General features: G+C 38.5%; 1 protein-coding gene across 2 annotated transcripts in view; it reads left to right on the plus strand.

The window, feature by feature from the left end:
• Nucleotides 1-803: 803 nt before the first annotated feature.
• The window catches only part of DUSP16 (dual specificity phosphatase 16), a 77,852-nt gene continuing 52,344 nt past the window's right edge, over nt 804-26,311 (plus strand). The window contains exons 1-2 of one of the 2 annotated variants that reach the window (XM_028533464.2): nt 804-1,673; nt 10,802-10,930. The gene's annotated coding sequence lies outside the window, so the exon portion shown is untranslated. The remainder of the gene's footprint in view (nt 1,674-10,801; nt 10,931-26,311) is intronic. The other variant, XM_028533465.2, reaches the window with a different exon arrangement.

The following is a 26,311-nucleotide window of genomic DNA, read 5'->3' on the forward strand; positions in this document are numbered from 1 at the left end:
GCCAATGTCCCAAATGTAGTACATTGCAAATGGAATATTTTAGGAGCTAGATTATTCCTACACATAAATTCTGGCTCGAGCAGTGCATTCGCAGTGTGCTTTTCCGTCATTAATCACATCTTTGTTATGTGATATCCACGTGAGTACTTCTCAGTAGAAGCAGCTTCATGCTCAAATGCTCAAAGAACACTGGAATAAAGCCCCGATTGTCCTATTCAGTGATTCCAAGTCCTGGTTTGTCACCACCTCAGGTCTCTAGTTTTTCAAAGTGTGTAATGTGTCTCAAAACAAAGGTATTGTAATTAATCCAAATAAAAAATGCACAAAGTGCATAGAGTTAAATCTCAGGGTCTGGCACCTCTCAAGAGACAGTGAACCTCTGGTCTCATTTAAAGATGATTTTGCACTGCCCGATGTAGTAAACATTTTTAGAGAATTTTTAACTACTCATATTCGTTACATTTGTAAATATAAATAAGCATATGAAAATATAGCTAAGTAAAATAATAAATGTTAGGAACATTCATGTGGAGGGTTTCAACGACCAACATAATAGCTGAATGCCCGAAAACACCAGTGTAATTTTTCTTCAAGTACCTGTAACTTCTCTTTCATAACAGACGGCAGTGCCTTGCATTTTGGATTCGTCAGACTTTTTTAAAGTGACTGTAATTCTCTCAAATCATTGTTTGCGTTTCTTCAAGCTGGTGAGGCCGCTGGAAACAGCCCAAGGAGGAGGAAAAGGGTCGGGGTCTCGGGCGCGGGGGAAACCCTTCAGTACCTGTTGGGGCGCAGCGCTGAAGGCGCGCGGCCGGGGCGAGGACCCGGCGGGGAGGGGTCGGGGGCCGGTAGCTCGGGGGCGGAAGGAGGAGGCCGCGCGGCCGCCTCCTCGGGCAGCCCCGGCTCCTCCCAGCGGCGCCAGCGAAACCTGCCTCCGAGTCGCCGAACTGGGGAACGGAACGTGACCCGACCCCTCCCCGCGTGGCCGGAACGGGGCGAGGAGCCGCGCTCCGGGCTCGGGCGGCCCCGGGATGGGCGGGAGGGCGCGCGGCCCCGCCCGGCGCCCACCGCCCTGCCCTCGCCTGTCTCCTCCTTTCCCCCGGGCTCCGCTGAGTTCATTCACTGGGATTGGTTTCAAGTGACGCCATCTCTTTATTTTTAAACCAATGACCTCATCCGCGCTTGAAGTTTCCTGACCAGCGACTCTTTCTCTTTTCCCCCCAACCCCCCACTCCACCCCCCCGCCTTTCCCCCTTCTTCTGTGTATCACTGTTTGGGGGGGGCTTTGGTCAGTTTTTAAACGATTATTATCACCCCTTCCTCCCCCTTTCACGTTCTCCACGCGGCCCCCCACCTTCACCTCCCCAACTTTTTCACTCCTTTCAACATTGTTTTTTCAAGGCTGCCTGGGGGTGGGGGGAGTGAAGAAAATTTGCAAACGTCTCCTTTCTTCCTAAGCCTCCCGCCCCCGCCCACCCCTCAGAGAAGGAGAAGATAATATAGTGAAAAGAAGACGAGGAGAGCGCGACGGGACGGACGGAGCGGGAGCGCAGCCGCCCTCCCGGCTCCGCAGCGGCGCCTCGAAAGTCCGAGAGGCGAGGGGGGACCGAGGGGTGACGCCGTGACAACCTTCGCTTCCCCCACAGGGAGTCGGGAGGTCGGCGGCCCCAAAAGTAAGTGGCCTCGGACCGGCCGCGCGGACAGTGCGGGCGGGAGGGTGCGGGGCTCGGGTCGCCCGCCCGCGCCGGTAGCGTGGACGCTCCGCGGCTCGCCTCCACTCCGGACGCCGGGCGCCGCGCTCTCGCCCCGCCGCCTCTGCCTTCCCGGGCGTCCAGGCCACCTTTTCGGAAGGCAGGGTGGGGGCGACCGCGGCCCGTTGCCACACGAACGTTTGAAGCGGGGGTGTAGGCCTGGCTGGGGGCCGGGCCGAGCGGTAAGGGGGCGGGCGGCTGGGCGCGGGGACTCGGTCCGTGCGGGCCCGGCGGCCGGGTCCCGCCGCGAAGCAGCCCCTGCGGGTAGCCGCGGTGCTTGCGCGGGCGAAACTGCTCAGTTGCAGGCGCGTCTGTTACTCCACACGCCTGCCAAATGGGGCCCCGGCCTGACTGTTCCTATTATCCCAAATTCGCCTTTGGTGTAAGCAGCGAGGCCACCTAGGTGGTGACGGCGTTGCTTTCTTAAACCTAACTAACCTAGCAACAGCTCAATTTTTCATACTCGGGGCCCGAGTCATGATCTTGGGGGACCTGGTGCGCCGTGGACTTCTTTATTCACACTAGTCATAAAACGTGAGAAATAATCATAACAATAATAATAAAAAAGCCTTGGGTAGACAGCCGAGGATCTGTTTATCATGTGTGGTTCCATGTAATAAAACACCAGGAAGAAAAATATTTAGGTAAAACTGGGTTTACTTCCTAAAACACACACACACACACACACATCGGTAATTAACGAGAAAATATAAGTGGATCTTAAAATGAATGGATACTGCAAATTCTAAACAGGATTATTAAAAGTTGGCTGCAAAGATCGTAAAGTCCTGGGCGTCTCAAATTGTTCGCAGAAAGCACACCTCTAACCAGCCTATGATGGATAAAGTGGGGAGGAAAAACCTGTTGCATAATCTCATTTGCCGTGGGGTTTGCAGTGCCGTCCCCCTTGAATGAAGGGGAAGTGCGTTAAGATGCAGGGTTTTAAAAACTCTCTCAAGTTTTTATTTACCCAGTGCTCTGGCTGCCACTTCTGCTTTAAAAGACTGTAAGTAAACACTCTGCTCTTACAAGTGAACCAAACCTATCAAACCTGTTTAGAAAATGAACAGGTATGTTTCTTTTCTTTCTTTTGAGTGTGTGTGTGTGTGTGTGTGAGAGAGAGAGAGAGAGAGAGAGAGAGAGAGAGAGAGAGAGAGAGAGAGAGAGAGAGAAATTTACCATCCACGGAAGACCTTATGTCTACTATTTGGGAAACTGAAGGCTGTCAGAAAAATGCCTCTTTATGTCACTCATTTAATGGAGTGCACAGAGGTAACAACTGTTTCCTCAAAGGATTTGTACTCTTGTGAACTTCATCAAGAAAAGAGATTTCTAAAGAAAAGAATTCTTACCAGTTGAGTTACTTTTTAATTATTTACTTTTCCTCGAGAATCATGTGTATTGGTGGACACACAGTTCGGGAGACTGTGATTAATTAATTAATTAAGGCTTGTTGGAGTTCTATGTTTGGTGAAGGCAGCAGCCTGGAGAAGTAAATTGAAAAGCTAAGAACTTACGGCTCTATGTAGGTATTTCAGTCAAAATGTGACTAGGCACGGTGAAGAAAAATTAAAAAGAAAAAAATTAAGTTGTGGAATTTATTGAGTTTGAGGACTTATGTGAAAGATTGCTGTTAAAAATGCTTGGGGGTTGGTTAATATTTAACATCTTATGTAAAAATTTGGGCTAAATTACACCAGCTCAAAAGTTGATTTTTAGGTAAAATAATTTGTACTTACCAAAGTTCCACATGGAAGAAAAATTTAAAATGAGTTTATTATTAATTCTGCTGGTAACATGGTGACAAGTGTATGGGAAAAAAGTTGTTTCAGGCACTATAAACCTACATTCAGATGTAAGATAACTGAGTACCTGTAAAGGAAGGAAAAATAGTCCAGTAAAACTGAAGATTAGGGGGTCTCTTTGGCCAAAAGCTTAATGGTAGTAACTGAAAATGGGGGCAAAAGAGAAGATCCTGTTAACCCAGTCCTTTTGCTTATACATTTGAAACTTATTTGTGGAAATGAAGCAGAGATGAGATCTGAGGTGGGTGCAGAGTTTAGGCTGGGATCAGAAGGGCTAGGGTTGATGCGTGAATTTGTTTGACGCCATTCTCTGTAAATGTCTGTATTCGGAATTAAATTCCATAGAGTTTTTGGTCTGTGGGATTATGTATTGATGAAGCTGACTTACATAGCTGTCCAATATTCATGTTTTTCAACCAGTCATAATATCCTACTAAATATAATTTGCTGGAATTACCAGTGTAATTTATCCTAGAAACCCAACTTTTCCTGGAATATCTTTTTAAAAGTGGAGTTTTCTATGCTGTGTTGTTTGGACTAAAAATTTCCCTGGATGTTTAATGTTTTTTTAAAATGCTTTGCAGTCAAGAAAATAGTACTTTAAATTGAAGAAGTAAATGAATATAGGAAGTCTGATTTAGATCAGAATCCCAAGAAAAGAGAGAAAATATGTCAGGGGAAACAGAAACCAGATTTTATGACAGATCGGAAAACTAGTTAAAAGGGCTTCATAGAAAAAAAATCACAGTTGATGCTTGATGGGCTTTTAAAAAAATTAACTACATCAAAATTTAAAACCAAAACAGTTATCTACCATCATAAAAGAAAATGTTGCTAATGTTGGCTTAAGTAAAAACACAATTAAGAAATTAAATCTTGGTCAAAGCCACATATGATACAGTCCAAAGCCAGATGTCATTTTCTTCTTGATTTTCTTGTGTTGTGGGTAATTTGATATTTTTGTACATTTCATTAGCCCAGATGATCAAGGGTTGGCTATGTGAAGAGGTGAGGTTCAAAAAAGGTTGCTGGATTTAGAGAAGCAGGCTCAGGCCTTACGAAGATGCCATTCTTATACATAGACTAAGAAAGGGAGTTTGAAATGTAATCAAATAAATGATTGAACTGGATGAAATAGGAGTGGCTCAAAAAGAAGTATATAAGGCAGATTATCAAAGACAGGGACAAAGAAATAATGAAAGCTTGCCAAGGGTATGGTCAGTAAAGAAGGAAATGGGATACATCTTGGCATAAAAGGAAAAAGGCATAAAGGGAAAAAATACCCTCCTATCCGTCAGCAACAAGAAGAAGGTAATGAAACTTCACCTCTTTCTTGATTGAGGTTAGATAGATATCACCAAAAACTCACAAGATTCTTTTATTACATAAAAATTTTAATCTTGGGGGAGGTACGATGGATAAATTATGAGGATAAGTTATAATTGTATGAGCATGTAAAACTTGAAATTGCCAAAGACATTTAAAATAGAGGGGGGTCCACTACAGTTTCAGTTGAGTAATTGGAAAGGAAGGGATAAGTTATAAAAAGTTGAAACTTATTAATTTATTTCTAAATTAACTACAGATATAAATTAATCAACCCAAAACACTTATTAATGAGTGTTTTTGAGTAAAGACTCATGTACTGAGGTGGATATCAAAAGTTGGGGATCTAGGTCCATGCCTTTAATAAGGACAGAATTATTAGTATTTTAAGGCAGGTATGTATATATGCAAAGATAAAACAATTATCAGACAGCAGGGAAGTGCCAAATTCACGGTATAAAGGAGAATGAGATTGGAGGATTAGGTGAGGTAATCTTCATAGAGATAATGGAATTTGACCCTGGCTTTATAAAGTATCATCAACACGTGTATGGAGGAAAGGAAGTGGGGAAGGTCAAAGAAGGAGGCCATTCATCCATCTCTTCATTCAGCAGATTTATTTGGATTCTGTATTATGTGCCAGATGCTGTTCTAGGAACCGAACATAGAGTGGAGAATAACAAATTCTTTACCCTTATGGAACTTACATTCTAGTGAGAGAAGACAGAAGGACAATAACCAAGTAAACATTACGTGGAAAATATGATGTCAAGTGGTGATGTTTTATGAAGATAATAATGAGCAGCATCAGGAAATTATAAAAGGCTAGTTTTAGTCCCACTTATTCTGTGACAAACATATTTTGCCTATGATATACTGGTAAATAATGTTAATGATATAACCTAATATTTATTTTCAGACTAAACCAATTTAAAAGAAGTCTACACATTAACCTCATCTTTAACCAATTTTTTAAAAAAGAAACCTACAGAATGTTTTTTAGATTGAAGTATGTAAGCTTTGAGTTTTTAACTCCTCATTAACAATTTATCTACTTTTTTTTGCTGCCATTTGCTAAACTCATTTTTTGCAGTGAGGTTAATATCATTGTTTACAATTTACTTAGGGTTGTGATGTGTCAAGCTTTATACTTAGATTCGCCATTAGGATCAACGTCCCAATAGTGCTATATAGTAAAGCTAAATTCTAAGAACAGTTTGTTTTGATGGGCCTGTGTGATTGCATAGGAAACAGAAGTTGTATAGACAGTATATGTAAGCTACTTGGCTTTATTACCAGATATGTAAAATAGGTTAAAGGGTCTCTGTGTCTTGTCCACATGGTATAGAAATAAACAAATAAATTTGGACTATGTTGTGTTCCATGTATTTAATTATGTCCCCTTAAAGATTTGCAGGGGATTTAGTGGTCTCACTGGAAATACTGTCTTAAAATTGGCATTTTTACTCCCTTACAAGTAGTAGAAACCTGAAGCAAAGTGCCAGTTCTCAAATGGGGAAGTCTGGATTCTTCCTGCCAGTATCTGACTGCCAGGTTTTGTTGTTGAGATGATGTCCTTTACAGTGTCAGCTAGAAAGTTCTTGATGGCTATTTCTTGTTTTTGGACATATTTATAAAGTACTTCTCAAGCATTCTTGAAGAAATATGTTCCCTTCCCTTCTCCATTATTTCTGCAATTTTAAAGATAAAAAAATTATAGATGAAATTGAGGTAAAGGATTTATATTAAGTGTATCACTTTGGAAAATTTTTCTGTATGCAATCTAACCAGTTTTCATCGACAGTTCATTCTGATACACTTATGTAAATCTATGGAAAAGAAAATTTTTAGAGGAAGTAGGAAATATTTCAGCATTTGATACTTCAACATTCCTTTGATTTTCTTCTAAACGTAATACTCAATTTAGAGAAGTATTATAGATAGGAATACCGGGGTCTGTGGTATGTGTGTGATAAAAGCTAATGTGACGTGTACTCTTCAAAAATGTTTGAGAAGGATAGTAAAACTCAGATTTGTTTTAGTGTCTGGATGAGAAGTGGGGCAAACTGTGGTTTTCAAGAAAAAGATGTACTGTAGATTGTAATGGTATATGGCAAGGTAATTAATATTAAAAATCCTCATTCCCTTTGAAATTAATGTGGAAAGACATACAGAGAAATATATGCTACTTATTGTTTGCATTGTATAAATGAAAAAGCCCAAACAACTCATTCTGGGATAGTACCTGGTAGAGTTGTTTTTTTGATGAATGTTTGCTGAACAAATTGAATTAATTTTCAATTTCTATTGTGGTTCTAGTACCTGTCTAGCTTAAAGCACTGGTTTTTGAGGTTTGAGTTGAAATCCGAAGGGGGGTTGGTTGCCTTACAGCCTTAGGCACGTACTTGACTTGTTTGAGCAGTATGCTCACTCTGAAACCTGGACCCTGACCTCCAGATTGCCCGACCCTGTGGCTGACCTGACCTCATTTTTTTTTTTTGTAATGGCAGGTGGTTGTTTTGTATCGACTTCTCTTTCTGAGCAGCTGAGCTGTGTCCTCTTCTTGTTACTTCTCAGAATACTGAAGTGTCACAAATATGGCCTATTTTGTAGTGGGTTTCTTTTTTTGCTTTTATTTGTTGTTTGGTTGGGGGAGGGGAGAAACATATTCCTCAGGAAGACCGTTTGTTGTTTTGTGGGTTGTTTTTTTTTTAAGATTTTATTTATTTATTTTTAGAGAGGGGGAGGGAGGGAGAAAGAGAGAAACATCAATGTGTGGTTGCCTCTTATGCACCCGCAAAGGGGACCTGTCTCACAATCCTGGCATGTGCCTTGACTGGGAATCTAACCTGTCACTCTTTGGTTCACAGGCTGGTGCTCAATCCACTGAGCCACACCAGCCAGGGCAGGAAGATAGTTCTTGGTTTTGTTTTGTAAGCTGCTCATAACATATTAAGCATGGTATTATTTCTTTTTTCTTCCTAGCTTTTACTAGAAATCTTGTTTTCCTTGAAAGTAAACTGATAAGAATCATGTTTTTATGGTACAAACTAACAGACTTCATTGGGGGAGACAGTCAGGAAATTAGAACATGGAGTATATATTAGGTGGTATTTAAGAATTATAACCATAAATTTTTCTCTATATTATTGACATTGTGAGAGTGTTAAAAAAATTCATATGTTAAAGGTACATATGGAAGTATTTATAGGTAAAATGAGTGGTCAAGATGGAGGCATAGGTAGACACAATTAGCCTCCTTATGCAACCATAGAAAGACTTACAACCAGATCTCAAAACTAATTATACCCAGAACCATCAGAAAATTGAGCTGTATGAAAGTCCAACAACCAAAGGTTCAAAGACATATTCATCCAGATGGGTAGGAGGGGTGGAGTCGGGGAGACAAGCAGAGAGGATGCTTTGTGTGGGGTGGAAATGTCGTGGTGCTGGTGTTGGCAGTAGTCTGGTCAGGAGGGATACCTTGGGGGTGAGCGATTCCAGCTCCAGGCCAGACTGCACAGCGCAGGGTTCTAGTACAGGGAACATAGATCCCCATTACCTCTGGCTGTAAAAACCAGTGAGGGTTGGGGCGGTGGAAGAAACTGTCAGATTTTTGCTGCTTAAAGGGCCAGCGTGGTCTTATAACATATGCAAACCCACCCACTCGGGTATTCACCATCAGTGCAGCAGCTGGAAAGGCACCAGTTGCACGTAGGAAGGGGGTGAAGTGACTGGAAATGGAGCAAGTGCTGGGCTAACCTGGGCTAATCAAATGAAGCCAGGTGGCAGTATTTTCCCCTTTCTGAGCCTTCCCCACACAGCCACAAAGCAGTGAAGCAACTGGCAATCCCCTAAGGCTTTGCCCCACAGTTTACAGGTGCCTTTCTACATAGGCCATGCTATTAAGATGGAGTAAAAGCAGCTCTGCCTAATACACAGAAAAAAAAAAAAAAACACAGGGAGGCTGCCAAATTGAGGAGACAAAGAGACAAAGAAATATGGCCCAAGTGAAAGAACAGAACAAGAACTGAGAACAAGAACCCAGAAAAAGAACTGAGCAAAATGGACATAGCCAACCTATTAGATGCAGAGTTCGAAACACTGGTTATCAGGATGCTCAGAGAACTTGAGTATAGCACCCCCCCACACAAAAAAAAGAGGAAGAAATGAAGGTTACAGTAAATAAAATAAAGAATAATCTACAGGAAACCAACAGAGATGGGAAGGAGGCTGGGATTCTAACCAACAATTCGGAACACAAGGAAGGAATAAACATTTAACCAGAACAAAAAGGAGAAAAAAGAACGAGGCTAGGTTTAGGAACCTCTGGGATATCTCCAAATGTGCCAACATCCAAATCATAGGGATGCCAGAAGGAGAACAGGAAGAGCAAGAAATTGAAAACTTACTTGAAAAAAGAATGAAAGAATGGAAGAAAACTTTCTTATCTTCGTGAAGACATACAAGTCCAGGAAACACAGAGAGTCCCAAACAAGTTGGACCCAAAGAGGACCATACCAAGACACATCATAATTAAAATGCCAGATGTTAAAGATAAAGAATCTTTTTTTAAAAAGATGCTTATTTATTTATTTTTAGGAGGAAGAGAGGGAGAAAGAGAGGGAGAGGAACATTGATGTGCTAGAGATACATCAATTGGTTGCCTCTTGCGTGTCCCTAACCAGGGACCTGGCCCACAACTCAGGCATGTGCCCTGACTAGGAATTGAACCGGTGACCCCACTGGTTTGCAGGCCGGCACTCACACCATTGAGCCACACCAGCCAGGGCAAAAAGAATCTTAAAAGCCACAAGAGAAAAGCAGAGTTACCTACAAAGTAGCTCCCATAGGACTACCAGTGGATTTCTCAAAAGAAACTTTGCAGGCAAAAAGGGACTGGCAAATAAATAATTCAAAGTGATGAAAAGCAAGGACCTACAACTTAGGTTACTCTACCCAGCAAAGCTATCATTTAGAATGGAAGGGCAGATAAAGTGCTTCCTACACAAGGTAAAGCTAAAGGAGTTCATTACCACCCATCACCACCAAGCCATTATTATAGGAAATGTTAAAGGGACTTATTTAAGAAAAAGATCAAAACCATGAACATTAAAAAGGCAACAAATTCACAACTATCAACAACTGAATCTTTAAAAAAAAACAACTAAACAATGAGAACAGGAACAGAATCATAGTCATGGAGATCATTTGAAGGGATATCAGCTGGGAGGGGGGAGGGGAAAAATGGGGAAATGGTGCAGGGATTAAGAAGCATAATTGGTAGGAGCAAAATAGGGGGAAGTTAAGAATAGCATAGGAAGTGGAGAAGCCAAAGAACTTACATGCACGACCCATGGACATGAACTAATGGGGGGATTGCTGGAGGGAAGGGGGTACCGGGCAGAGGGGGGCATAGAGGGAAAATTATAACTTTTTATGCTATTACAACTGTAATATATAATTAATAAAACGTTTAAAAAATGAAATCATGACTAATATTTTAAAAGTTACAGGGTAAGCACAAATACAAATAAAATAGTATTGGCAAATTTTTTATTATTAAAGCTGGATAATAGGTACATCGGGGTTTGTTACCACTTTCTGTACTTTATGTATATAATTTAGAAATAGTTATAATTAGTTAAGTGGTATAGTTAAACTATGCATTACCAATTATAACTTTAAGGGAAGAAATCTAATACAGTAACCTTATGTGAGTGGATATTTGAGCTAATTGGCTAATGAAAAATCTTCACTTTGCATTTTTTGTAAGTTCTGCTTTTAGTAATATATTTTTAAGAAGGGAGAACTTTGTAAAAATATAGTCATTAGAAATGTTTAAAACTCTCTGAGACCTTGTAATAATATACCTGTAGTTGATAAATTGCTTTTTCATATTTTGTCTTTTATCCTCAGAACAAGACATGAGTTATCTATTTTGCAGCTGAGGAAACTAAGGCCTTAGGGAGATTAAGTGATTTATCCGTATCTCAGAGCCAGTAAGAAGTGCTAGAACGGATCCGAGACCTTCTGATTCATTTTCAGGTACCCAATTCTCTTATGTGTAAATAATTGTAAGTGCTTTTTTTTTAACCTACAGTTTTCAAAAATTCTGGTGCTTTTAAAAATTATTGAGGATCCCAAAGATGTTTTGTGTTTGTGGACTATGTCTATCAATATGGAGTATGTTAGAAATTAAAACTGAGGAATGTTTAAAAGTGTTCATCCATTTAAAAGTAAACTCATTAAAGGTTAATGTAGATAACATACTTTTATGAAAAGTATTTCAAAACAAAAAGAATACAGTGAGAAGTATGGTGGTGTTTTACATTTTGCCATTCTCTTTAATACATTGCTTAATAGAAGACAGATGGATTTTCAGTACTGCTTTTCAGTCTGTTGTGATATGTTGTTTGTTTGAAGTGTATAAAGAAAACCCAGCTATACACAGATACATAGGTGAAAAAGGGTGGATGGAATATTTCACTATCTCCTCACGTAATTGTGAATATTCTTTGTTACACCAAAATTAAAAAAATGGTAGATTCTTAAAGGTTAGTTGCAGTGTTAACTTTGAAACCGTATCAATGAATTTTTTGTGCTCTATAGGATTAAAAATCTATTGGTTCATTTTGCACTTTGAATGGATCTTTGTGTATATGATTTTATAACATAACACTGGTCATTTGAAAAATAATGGTGTACTGAGTTTGCAGATTTTTCAAATGTTGATATATTTGCTTATACAAATTACATTAATTAATATGACCATTAATCTCATCAAAAAAAGTCTTTAAGAATTGGAAAGCAGTCAAGATTTTAGTGTTGAGTTCAAGTTTTCCATAATTCTATTTTTTTTCTTAAAAGCTCAAATTTTATCTTTGGTAACAGATATTGCCAGTTTTTCCTTGAAGTATCAGGCTCACTTTATTCATTTAGGAGAAAATGTTTGCCAAATACCTGAGTCTGAATAAACTATAAGTTGTCTGCCAGTCATTCTCTTAAGTAAGAATGGTATACTATGAAGAAAAAACGTGTAATTTAGCTCACAACTCAATTTCGTACATGCATTTCCTTAAGGCAGCTATTGCTTTAGGTATGTAGCAGGACAGATTTTTGTGTGTGCTTCCCATTTCACCGCACAGAATGTTAAAAAAGTTTTCTAGGGTGAGATTTAATAAAATTAATAGCTTTTACCAAAAACATTGAAAGTGAAACTGGCTTTTTAAAAATAATTGATAGACAATGAGGAATATAATTATTAATGGTATAGTTTTGTCCCCCTGATTCATGCTAAAGCACTAGCACTTTGTTTATTGCTTTTGTACCATCAGAGCAGATATCAACATGGTTGTTTCAGGATAAATCATGAGATTCAAAAAGTTATTTAATGCTCTGAGTAATTCAGCAGCACTTGTATTTGTCGTCAAGCATTCACATAAAAGACGACCTTTTTTGATAATTAGTTGGCATGGATACTAGGATGAAAACAAAACTGGAAGTCTATCCACATCCATGGATTTGTCCACTTATAAAGCAAAAGTACTATCCTTGAGGCAAGATATTAACTTGCAGTTCATGTTAGCAGTAAAATATTTAATTTGATGAGATACTGCATCATTGGTAAGTGGCATTGCTGTGGTTTCCTCTGACTTTTCATTCAGCAGACATTCAGGAGTGTCAACCCTACAAAGCTTTATTAGTTCCTGGGCTGTAGTGTGCACTGCTTCAACCAGAGCTGTCTGATAAGTTACCCACTGTGATGCTTCTGTGGCTTTTTCATTTCTAATTTGAAAACAATGTTTTGCTTTTAAAGAGCTTATCACATCAGTGTTTAAAACATTAAATTTATTTATCTTTCAGTAAATTCACTTGATGATAGCAAGAATGAAGATGATAGCAGATATAACCAAGATTGCTATGCTAGGAAATACAAGTAATAAGAACACACTGAGTAAATTTCTTTAAAAAAATGCATACTTAAACCTTAAATTTGCTACCTTAGAAAATTCTGAGAAACAAGAATATACAAGCATAGGTTTCATTAGCTGCCAGAGCGATACGTTATCACCACACACCACGTGTCCTTTGGATTCACTGTTGTACACTCATGAGAGAATGAGTGTGAAAAAGGCAAATAACCTCTGTGTATGACTAAAAATAGTGGTGACATGGTGAATCCCCTGGAACGGTCTCGGGGACCTCCAACCAGGAGTCTCTGGACCATACTTTGGAAATGATGATATAAACTAGTACGGTGTCCTAATAGATTTTTAGAGCAGTCTCACATCGACATCTGTGTCAATAAAGTATTGTTTCCATTTTAACTGATTAACGTGCCAGGAGGATGGGAATGTGCTAGTGTGTGGGTGGAGCTGGGTGACCCAGAGACCGTAACCAGTAGAAGGTCATATATCATCAGTGAGTGGTGGGATAAAGGGTAGACAGGGCAGGAGTCGGCAGAAGCACTTGACTGTAACTTAAAAAATGAGCTTTTGCTTTTCCTGTGTTTTTCTTTTTAAACTAAAAAAGCACTGAGTCCACATATGTGTACAAAATACAGTGTTCCTTAAATGTCAGGATCAGTCAGCCATTTTTCCCTCGAATGTCAACAGGAGAGAGCTGCTAATGTACTTGAGAGGAGAATGGATGCTCATGGCGGTTGTTTGTCCTTTCCAAGTGGGGATGCTGTTGGTCTTTTCCGTTGTGGAAGCTGAGGGATGACAAGACGCATGAGGTTAGAAAGAAGACACTGTGAAAGAGGGGGAATTGGGAGCAGACATTGGTGATGATGGGAATAGCTATCGCAGAGTGGGCTATGGACGGACAGCGGAGATCAGCACTGAGGGTGGAGAGGAAGACGTGGGTAAACTGGGCTCTCCCATGCTCTGGGCACAGCAAGAACAGGGCCCAGGGCAGTGCAGAGATGGGCGAAACAGGAGTCATGGGGATGAACGTTATTTGAAATATTTCCATCAAAATGTGGTTGAAATAACTATTTAAATAATGGTACTGGATAGCCCAACTTTTAATGTCTCACCAGTATTTGAATTCTGTGGTTATAGCCACAGGGAAAGAACAACAATGCCATGAGTTTGTTTGTGGGGATGGTAAATTGCTAAGCTTCGGTTATAAGCATGGATATATGAAAATAATTGACTGAGTCAGGATTAGAGCTATAAATTCAAGATGAAATTTTAACACTTCATTTTATTACTAACATAGTTATGATTAAAGGAGACAGAAGTGTTTAGTTAAAAAAGATTTATCATTTATCAGTTTGGTATTTATATGGTAGTTAATTCCAAAAACGATTTGAGATGCAGAAGCAACTATCAGAGTCAGTAACCAAAAACAAACATGATCTGAATTATGTTTTTTCCCTAATATTTTCTCTGCTGATGACATTTATGTCAATAGGGTCATACAGTTGAGGTACTGTAACTGTAAAGTAATCAAACAGGTCTCCGTCTGCTATGCAGGAGAAACGTAATCCTGACACTTTTTAGTTGCATGTAGTGTAAACAATATATATGTATAATGGGAGTGAGATTGGGCAGGAAAATCAGAGCATGCCACAGAAAAAAATTTTTTTTGTAAATTTCAGGGCTGCTTTCAACTGCAGTTGACAGAAAGCTACCAACAGAGGCTTAAACCATGACCTGTTTGTATATGCAGTTCAGAGCAGTTTTGAGGTGGTCTCATGGTTGGTCCAGCTGCTCAGTCACGTCCCCAGTATCTTTCCCATCTTTGACTCTGCTTTCGTGTGTTCACTCATTGCCTCAGCTTTAGGTATCACATCCCTTCTCAGGGCAAGGAGGAGGCAGGAGACAGATCAAGCGATCCTTCTTCCTGTGCTTGCCTAACAGAGAACAAACCCTTTCTCAAAAGCGTCCATTTGGTTTTCTCCTCAGTATCATTTACTTGAACTGTTTCACAAGACTTCCCCACTCACAGTAGAGACTCGGGAAGTGGTGAATGGCTAAGGGAACGGGGTTTCCAGGGTTGGTGTAATGGGCATCATGTGTCATTTCCTGGGCTTACGTTGCTTGTTACCCAGGAAAAACTGGAGTTCTGTTAGCGAGTTAGAGGGGAAGAAATGTCTGTTGGGTAGCTGGCTAATTGTGTGTCTGTCACAAATATGTAGAAAGGGAAACACGAAAGGTATTAAGTAATTTGTTACCTTTTTTTTTTTTTTAGTCTGGAGACCGTTTTAAGTGTTCCCCACAAACAAGGCCACATCCATTTTCTTTCTTATTTTGGTGGGAGATTATGCAGACAAGGATACAAGGATACATTAGTTGTAGAGCTAATTTAGAAACAATAAGGTCTCAATTTTCTCAACTGCTAAATAAGAATATTGTATTAGGTAATCTCTGAGGTGACTTCCAGTTCTAAAACTCTTATCTCGTTTTTTCCTTGTCTTTTGACTATTTTACATTTTATTATCTTTTTTTATTAAAAAGTCGACAGGATTAGAGAGAGGATATGAAAATGTATGGCATTTTTAGGCATCTTTTAAATTTTTATTTATTTTATTCATTTATTTTTAATTTTGTGTGCCCCAGGCATGAAACAGCTCTGGCCACCAACACAGGCATCAAGCTAGGGTGAACTAAACACTTGTTTTTTGGTCATCTTGATAGCTGGGTATTACCTTCACTAAAGATCTTGGTGGTATAGAGCAGCGATTTTCAACCAATGTGCTACAAGAATTTTTAAAACATGCAATACCTGACTATTTAGTCAGGGGTACTAACCAGTCTTTTTCCTTAGATTGTCAAATAAAAAAATGACAATGGCCAACAGAACAATAGCTGTCCAGTGTGAACGAATCAAAATTATACCTATTTTTTGTCATATTTTTGGCTGCAGAATTTTAGTTATTAGTTTATGTGTGCCATGAGATGAAAAAGGTTGAAAATCACTGGTATAGAAGGTTAAAGCCAGAAATAGATTTTGGCTTTGTGGCAGTTCCTCATATTCTGCCCCAAATTTCCATTGAAAATAGAAAACTAGTTGCATTTTATTTTAATAGAGGATCATATACATATATGTAATAATCGGAATACCCTTAGTATTATACAGTGTTCTGAGAAAATGCCCCTTGTCCCAACAGAGGAGGCATTTTAAACACTGTTGTTAAAAACTTGGCAGAACATCCCCCTTTGGCCTTTGTTCTTATTTGTTAATAGTGTTCGCACTGCATATTTGCCTTAGATAAAATTAAAGGACAACTGAAGGAAAATGATTGCCTTCATGCACTATAGCAACTAAACTTTATTTGAATGAGGCAGAACCTTTGATGTTTCAGGTGCTTGAAAATGGGATTCTACTTGTGTTACAGAGATAGCAGTGATCTGGTTCCTCACGTAGAATCCTGTCAAGATTGCATGAATTTAGGTACACAGTGAATTGAAACTCATATTCCCATTTTAACAAGTTACAAAGCAATTACACTACTTACAAAAGAGGTTGTAAAAACATTGACCTAAAAAGGGTTACCCTTCTATTTATCAAAAATCTTACAGAAGGATCCCACTGTATTTCATTTGTGGTTTGTCAGCATTAGGCGATCCTGGAGATAAACATTATTAACTATGGCACTTAGGGGCCGAAAAACATCTGCAGTTTGGGGTGTATTTTTAAGAATAAAATGCACGTATGTGTATGCGTTTGAGAGCTTCTTTAAACAGCTTAAGGGCAAGTGTCTAATTTTATTACCTAAGAACATCCAAATATCAGAAGCTTTCCTTCTACCGAAACCCCTTTAAGCATGTAACTAAAACAATTTTCACTTTTCATTATGTGAATGACTAAGAGCCTTGTTAATGTAAATATTCAGGAAGCTTGGTTTTATAGCTTCTTGATTTTATAGCCAACAATAAAAATTATGTACAGCGGAAAACCCCTTCTTTTCTTGTCTGTAGTCCCAACTGAAAGACAGACTCAAGTGTTTTTTTCTGGCCAATGAATGACCTGTGACGCAGGATTGTAGATGCTGCCAGTGGCTATCTTGTTACAGAATGTAATTGATGTGATATCACTTTAGAGACATATAGTATTGGGATGGGGGAATTTCCAAGTGCCAAGTGTTGGGTAGTATGGGAACCATTTGCTAGGAAAAAGTCATTTTATACAAATTTTAAGTAAAAGTTATTGTGAAATCAGTAGAGATTTTTGTTAAAGAAATGACCTTAATTCATTTCTTAAAATTCCTTAAAATAAGCACTTTGGTTTCTGTGTCTAGTAAGCTTTTTTCTGAAACAAAGATTCATTCTTTTCCCCAGTGGTCATCAGCACGTCATTGTAATGAGCATGAACAAATATTTACTGAGTGACTTCTAAGAGTGAGGTGTTAGAAGGGGTGCAAAGAAGTAAAGCATCACCATCTTGGTCATCAAGGAGTTTATTATTGCCAGCATTTCCTTATTGGTTTAAACAAGTTACCATGAAAGTCTCCTTATTCTTTACCCTCAGGGTTCTTCAGCTGGGGGTCCAGCACACCATTCCCCACTCTTGTAGGCTGAGAGAGAAAGTCACAGTCAGAAGCAGAGGTCAGTCCACCCAAAGTCCTCTCCTGGCCATTTTGCCTCTCTCGTATGACTGCAGACTTGCACTACTTACTACTCAAGAGCAAGCAGTGTGCTCACTGGCTGCTTCTGCTGGGTAGTTTGGGAGAAGGAAGGCAGTGTGCTCAAGCAGCTCTTGGCTCTTTTTAGAGTATGAAAGGTTGGGAGGGACACAGCAAGAAAAAGTAACAGCCCTATTGCTGTTTTCTTTCTTTCTTCTTTTTTTTTTATTGAGGTAAAAACAAAATTTACCATTTTAATCATTTTTAAGTGTATAGTTCAGTAGTGTTAGCTATATTCATGTTGTTGTGAAACAGCTTTTTTGAACTTTTCATCTTACAAATCTGAAGCTCCAGATGTGTTACAAAACAAATTCCCTTCTCTCCCTTTCTCCCCAGCCCCTGTTAACCACCATTCTACATTTTTTTCTCTGAATTTGACTGTTTCAGCTACCTTATGTAAGTGGAATCATATAAGTGTCTTTTTGTGATCTATTAGTATAATGTCCTCAGGGTTCACCCATGTTATGTCATGTGACAGGAATTTTTAAGCTGAATAATTGTATCATTGTATATATGATCACCTTTTGTTTATTTATCTGTCAATATACATTTGGGTTGCTTTTGGCTGTTGTGGATAATACTGCCATGGACATGGATATACATACATCTCTTGGAGGCCCTGCTTCCAGTTCTTCTGGGCATACATTCAGAAGTGGAATAACTAGATCATATGGTAGTTCTATTTTTAATTTTTGAGGAATCGCTATACTGTTTTGCATAGCGGTTACACCATTTTGTAATTCCACCAAAAGAGCACAAAGGTTCCAATTTTTCCACATCATTCCCAACATTTGTTGTTTTCTAAGTTGTGTTTTATTTGTTTGCTTTTAATAATAGCCATTCTAACAGGTATGGGGTGATATGTTATTGTGATTTTGATTTGCATTTCTCTGATGATTAGTGGCACTGAGCCTCTTAATTACTTGGCTAATCATTTCAATATCATCTTTGAAGAAATGTCTACTTAAGTCCCTTGCCCATTTTTTAATTGGGTTATTTGATTTTTCTTTTTTATTGAGTAGTAAGATGCCATTTTCTTTTAAAAATATGAATAGCACCTTAGAACTAGTCTCAGATCGGGTGTGCTGTAGTGCAGGGGTGAAAAACAGAGTGAGTGGATATGCTAACTGCAGAGTAGCCTCTCCCATCTCTGCATTACCAGTGCAGCTTGCTTAGTTGAGAACTTTGTACTCCAAAGAGGGTAAAACAACTGTGGGACATTTACACAATGGAATACTACTCGGCCATAAAAAAGAAGAAAAATTTTGCCCTTTGTGACAGCATGGATGGACCTAGAGAACATTATGCTAAGTGGAATAAAATACCATATGATCTCACTCATATGTGGAATCCAATGAACAAACTGAACTAACAAGCAAAATAGAGACAGGCTCAGAGAGCAGGCTGACAACTCTGAGTGGGGGAGTTAGGGGGTGGAGGGATTGAGCAAAAAGGAATAAAGACTCATGGACATGGACAACAGTGTCGTGATTCCTGGGCGGTGGGGGGGAGGTATAAGGGGCTTACATGGTAATGGAAAAAATACAATAACAATAAATTTAAAGACATGAAAAAAAAAAACAGTATTGGAGGCCTCAGATTTATTCTCCTCTTCCTCATTACCTGCAAAATCAGGGGGGTGGACAAGACAATACCTGAGGTATCTTCCAGATCAAAAATTCTGAGTTTTGAGAGTATTATCTTTTACTAACTGACTTCTAGCATCTAAAATTTCTTTGGAACTTTGGTGGTATCTGTTCTCTAGACTGAGAAATCTTTGTATGGCTAGTATGAAGCAGTCCACCAAAGGTCTTGGACCTTTAGTTTCTGACTTTTTAATCTTATTGTTTCCTTGGGATTGCTTCAAATCCTGGGCTGAAATGTTAATTCTTTAACTGCTGCTATACACAGTCTTTCAGTGGGCACGCCATGGAGAGGTAGAGCTTGCACTTTGCCCTGGAGCTATAACAACAGTTGTTATATCTTCTTACAGAGGAAATAGAAGTCAAAGTTCATTGGACAGTGTATTTGTTGTTTTAAATACGTAGAGCAGACAGAATAACCAATTCAAATTCAGTGTTTTCATCTCTGTAAAATCAGCTATATTTTTGTTTTAAATGCCAGCTTTAAACATTACCCTGAAACAGACTCACAGATACAAAGAACAAACTGATGGTTGCCAGATAGGAGGGGGATTGGTGAGGGGACTGGGTGAAAAAGGTGAAGGGAGTAAAAAGTAAAAATTGGTAGTTACAAATTAGTCACAGGTATGTAAAGTGCAGCACAGGGAATATATTATAGTAAATAATATTGTAATAACTATGTATGGTGCCAGCTGGGTACTAGGCTTATTGGGGGGGCATCACTTCATAAATTATGTGTCTAATCACTCTGCTGTCTACCTGACACTGCTATAAAATAATATTGACTGTCAGCTGTAATTGACAAAAACATATTGCCGAACTGATCTGTTTATTCCTTGTCCGTGACTTTCATAGTGGTACGTATCACAGCAATTAAAGGAAAGAAGTGTGATTGTGGTGGTTGAGGTTGAAGGGTACTGTGGACTCTGCTGTGATATACTTAGAATTACTGTTAGGTTCCGTTAGGTTGATATTTTAATTTTTTTGCGTCTTACAGATTCTATCTGTCAGGTAACCAGTCTTTAGGGAACTTAGCTTAGTTATATGGAATTTAATGTTATTGCCATATGGTGCTATGATTAAAATGCTCTAATGCTAACAGTACTCTATGAGGTAATAAGGTAAACAAGCCAAATATGGTAAACCAAATAGGAATGGAGGAGGCATATGCATGGTGACTCAGTAAATGAGTTATTGGAAATTTCTGCAAGAGAACCCAATATATCTAGTCTTGTATTGTCTTTGTGCTTGACTGTGGCATCTACATTGCTTTCTGGCCTGTTGCTAGCATTGGAACATTACCAAATACTAAACACTTTTGCCAAAATACTAAATATAGCTGGGTGTGTGAGCGAGGAGGTCATGCAGGGGACTAAGGCAACTTTAGAGAGCTGTATTGTAGGAAGCTCCACAATGTTCGGGGCCACCCTAGGTCATTCTTAACCTGGATTATACAGTCAAGTCAAGGATTGAAATGCATTTGGTAACTTTATGACAATTTCATTGCAAAAGATTATCTAGGCTCTGAGGGGGCTTCTCATCACCATCCCTCTGATCATAGGTTTGTAATTTAACTATGAAAAAAATACAACCACCAGAACACTGGTAAAATGAAAAGGTAAAACTAACATATGGTCAATTACAACTACAGGCCAGAATTCATTAATGTCATTTTTCTGAGTCAGGTGTTAAGATTCCCTGCCATATGATAGCATTTCAGAAGTATATAATATATAAAACAGTCAGATGTTTTAATTATTTTCCTTTTATTTATGTTGCATGGGAAATGTCTTATTTCAATAATATAATTTCATTTGTGGTTTCTAAAAGTATATAGTGTTACTGTTATTACAACATCAATCATCATTTGTAGTAGAAGTTCTTTTTCCTTTGGATGCTTCAGAATCCATACATTAAACTTTAGAGTGGTACGTGAGGCTCTAGGACTGTGCCTTGGTCACCGTGTCTCTGATGTGCTTTGTACTTGGTGGGGAAAGATCTGTCAGGAATTATGACTGAAGTGATCACAGAATTCTGGCTAGAGGGTAGCTTTTAGGATATCATTAGACTTCATTTATCCATGTACCTTCTTATCTATTATTACAGTAACTTAAGATTTGCCCATAATTTATACAATAATAAGTAGGCTTTTCTAATTAAATAGGGCATATATGTATAAAAATATTTTGATAGTAGTAAAAAACCAGTTAATATAATTCACTGTAAAAACAACTGCAAGAAAGTAGAAAAACCATCTGACTATCTCACTGGATTCAGACAAAGCAGTTCTTAAAATCTAGTATCTGTTTATGACAAATAACTCCTAACAAACAAAACTAGGGAATTCCCAAATCTGATACCAAGATCTGGTGAGGATGCAGATCAAATGGAGCTGTCATATGTTGCTGATGGGAATGCACAATGGTGTAACTACTTTTGAAAACTGTTTGGCAGTCTCATAAATATAAACGTACCCTTACCACATGACTCATCAGTCCTACTGCTCTTAGGTAGTTACTTAAGAATAATGGAACCTTATGTTCACACAGAAACCTGTACTCGGATGTTTATGCAGCTTTATATATACTCACCAAAAACCAGAAAGAACTCAAATGTCCCACAATGGTGAATGAATATACAAGCTGCGGTACATCTCCACAAACTATTGATGCGTGCAGCAATGTGGATGCATCCTGAAACATGTTGAGTGAAAGAATCTGCACTCAAAAGGCTATATACACTATGTGATTCAGTTTAAGTCATATTCTAGAAAGGCAAACTGCAGGTATGGAGAACAGGTCAGCGCTTGCCAGGGTCTGAGGGTGGGGACGAGGTGTTGATTACAAAGGAGTGGCATGAGGGAATTTTTTGGCGGTATTGAGAACTTTACACCAAAAAACATAAATTTACACCAAAAAGCTTTATATAAATTAAAAATAATACTTTTAAAAAAGTAAGTTTAGTAATATTCCTAGATACCAGGTCAATATAAAAAAATCTGTATTTCTGTATAACAGTAATAACCAGAAAATGAAATTTTAAGATGACATAATATCATAAAAAAGAATATCAATACCTAAGGCACAGCCTAATGAAAGATGTCAAAAACCATTACAGAGCTGATTCCAAAATTTATATGGAAATACACATGGTAAGAATATCTAAGGTAAGAATATTGAAGAAAAACAGACTTGCAGGATTTACACAGTTGGGCATGCAGTACAGGATAAACAGACTGATGGAATTGATAGAGACCAGAAACAGACCCGTAAATAATTACAAAAATTAATAAATCTAAGTATATATATTTGTGTGTGTGTGTATACACACACACATACACACAATTTATGATTAAGATGGCATTCATTGTACAGCAGTGTGGAAAGAAAAATCTTTTTTCAATCTTTATTGTATTTAGTCCCCTTATATTCCCCTCTCCCCAGCAATCACCACACTGTTGATCATAGGTCAGTTGCCTATCCATATTTTTAAAAAACTTGATTTTGACCCTATCTCTTACCATACACACAAAAAAATGTCCAGGTGAAGTGTAGATTTAAATATAGAAGGTTTAAAAAGCTTTTAGAGGCTCTCAACACATTAGTCATCAAATAAAACCATATGAACTGCCACTGCACATGGACCAGAAAAGCTAGCATTTTAAAACAAATACAATTTAAAAACTTGAAAAGATCAAGTGTTGCAAGGTTGTAGAGCAACTAGAAGCCTGAATACTGATGGTGGAATTGTAAATTGATACTTTGGAAAATGGGTAGTGCAGTATTATGTTAAAGCTCTAATACTCATCATGCCTCTGACCCAGCAGATCCACCACTAGGTGTGTACCTAACAGAAAGGTGTACTTACATTCACCACATGACATGTATAAGAATGTTCACAGCACAATTCACAGCAACTCCAGACGAGAGACAGCCCAAAGGGTTCCTTAGTAGGAGAATGGATAAATGCATTGCCTGTTGTATTTTTAATGAAATACTGTATAGTAGTGAACTGTTACTAATCACAACAACATGGGCTCAAATATTATGTTGGGCAAAAGAGTTCAGGCACAGAAGAGTTCAAAAAAACAGGCAAAACTAATCTGCAGTGCAAAGTCCTTTTGGGAGGAAGGCAGATTAGTTGATGGGATGGTATATGAGGCTGGCGTCTGGAGTCTTCTATTTCCTGATTGGGTGGTACTTACATGAATATGTTAAATTTGTAAAAGTTCTTTGGACTGTATAGTCATGCTGTGTATGCTTTTTGGTATATATGTTTATAATTGAATTTTTAAAAGTTAAAAGAAATATTTAGAGTTAACCATAGGAGCGATTGGCATCCAAGATTGTATTAGTTTTTTTTTTTTCATTAGAAAAGTTCATAGTATCAATGTTGTAAGAAAGCAAATTACTTGTATCTACAAATACAAATAACTAGCTCCATAAATAAATATAGAGAACAGGCTTAAATTCTTTCCTAACTAAATCAAGACGTTCCCAGGCTTCTTGAATTTTTTATTGCTTTTGTTACTAGGGGTAAACCCATTCTTCCTGTATCCTGGTTTCATTTTGTTTTTTTCCCTTAACAAAAGAACATATTTTTGGAAACCATTCTATATCAGTGCATATAGACAGAATCTTTCTTTTTAGACAGTCATGTGGAATAATACTATATTGGTAATACATTTAGTCTATATCTCATTCATTGACATTGAAATTGTTTCTGTTTCTGACTCTACAATTAAAATGTTTCGGTGAATAATATTTCACATATAATATACTTGGGCAAGTATTTATATAGGATAAATGATTGGAAGTAGAATTTTTATTTTTATTTATTTTTTGAGTTGGAATGAGAGATCACTATCTTTATTGTCCTCATTTGAAATAACATTCTTTTATTTCATTTTCAAATAACATCAGAGTTACATGAGACCAGTCATTGGTTAGGACTTTTCTATTTTATTTAGCTTTGATTTACATCAGCACTTTTCAGGTTGGCAGCTGCTTCCATAGGCGGCCATCTCCTGGTACCTCCAGGGGACTGATACCTGGGTCCCACTCCCCAGAATTGAATGAATTTTTTTTTAGAGAGGGGGAGGGAGGGAGAAAGAGAGGGAGAGAAACATCAGTGTGTGGTTGCCTTTCATGCACCCCGCACTGGGGGCCCAGCTGCAACCCAGGCATGTGCACTGACTAGGAATCGAACTGGTAACCCTTTGGTTCGCCAGCTGGCACTTAATCCACTGAGCCACACACCAGCCAGGGCTGATTCATTGAGTCTTATGTGTGGCCAAATTTTTAGATTTTATTTAAAAATTTTTTTGTCTAGAAATAATTTTAAAATCACAGAAAAAAATATCATTGTCTACTGTTAACAGTTGTTCCTTTTTCTTTATCACTTGCTCTCTTGTTACATGATGTATTTTTCCAATTGAGAGTAAGTTGCACTCATGAGGCCCAGGCACTTCAGTGAGTCTGCGAAGAACAGGGACATTGCTGCCCACAGTAGAGCTGTTATTGATTTAATACCACTGTCCAGTCCACCCCTTGTATTCTCATCTTCTCAGTTGATCCAACAAGATTCTTCATAGCATTTTCCCCTCTAGTACAGGATCCAGTTTGAGGATCAAATGCTGCATTCACTTGTCATGTATCTTTTTAGTTTTCTTTATATTGCTAGTTTCTTGGCTTTTCTTTGTAGGTTTTTTTTTTTTTTTTGAATAACAACTTTTTGAGATACAACTTAAATACCATAACATTTTGTGAATTGAGATATAATTCACAATTATTTTAAAGTATACTGATCTGTGATTTTTTGTATATCTACAGAACTGTGCAATTATCACCACTGTCGAAATCCAGAACATTTCTGTCATTTCCAGAGCAAACCCTATATACATCAGCAGTCACTCCCCAACTGTCCTCACTCTTCCCCACAGCCTCTGGCAACCACTAATCTACTTTCTGTGTGTATAGATTTGCCTGTCCTGGGTATTTCACATATATGAGTTCATATGCTATGCTATGTGGCCTTTTGTTTGTATCTTCTTTTACTTAGCATAATGTTTTCAAAGTTTAGGGATGTTGTAGTAGGTGTCAATATTCATTCCTTTTTAATGCAGAATAATATTTCATTTTGTGGATAAATACCACATTTTGCATATCCATTCATCAGTGGATAGCCTTTTGGACCATTATAAACAATGCTGCTAAGAACATTCTTATTTAAGCATTTGTGTGTCCATGTTTTCAGTACTCTCATATCTAAAATCCTAGCTCACACTACAGTGTGTCTCACTGTAGCGCTCTGCAGAACTTTCTTGTCCATTGTTTCCTCTGGGGTCTGTAGTGGATCATTAGTTGTCAGAAACAATTGGCAGACATGGACCAGGCAGTTGAGTCACTCCGAAGTGGTCTGTAGACTAAAGAGCTTGAGGACCGTGGATCAAGAGCCTGACTTCTCTGTAACAATTATTATAGATTGTCCATCTCCTAATAGTTCATGCTTTTTGCCTACCTTACTGGGCCTTCCAATAAAATGGACTAATTTTACTAAAGGTTTCTCTCTTGTTTTTCCTGCTTAGCTTTGTGGACGATGCTGTTGAGCAGAAATAATGTCAGTATCGTCTTGTCAGATAGCTGTCTTGTGTTTGTGTTTGTGTTTGTGTTGGGGGAGAGGACTCTGTGTACCTGCGGTCCGAAGGAAGATGAACTGTCTTCCCCACCCTGCTTTCCCTCTGCTAAATCAGTGCCACAGTGAGAATCAGCAACCTACCTGTCTTTTGAAGATGAATCTGTTTCCTGGCAGGAAGCCCCCAGCTGTCAGGGAACAGCTGAAAAAAGGTTGCCTTCAGAATCCGTGGAAGAGTTTGATGGCTAGAGATGTCCTCACTCCTTCACACTTCTCTTGGCCAGAGGTTGCTTGTGAATACAGAGATTATGTAGCAGCACCCTAAAGAGTTGGGGTAGTAGGGCACTCCGAGGAAATAAATGTTGGTGAGGTTTCTCACTTCTTTCTTGTTGACTTCCAGACGTCACCACTAGAAATTCTTTCCCTTTCTCACTCTTGGGCCACTTATATACTAGGCCTTGTAGGAATGTGTGTACAAGTTTTATTTCTACGATATTATCTTAAATTGTGTCCTCC

This window comes from Phyllostomus discolor, chromosome 2 (genome assembly GCF_004126475.2).
Source record: "Phyllostomus discolor isolate MPI-MPIP mPhyDis1 chromosome 2, mPhyDis1.pri.v3, whole genome shotgun sequence".
NCBI lineage: Eukaryota > Metazoa > Chordata > Mammalia > Chiroptera > Phyllostomidae > Phyllostomus > Phyllostomus discolor.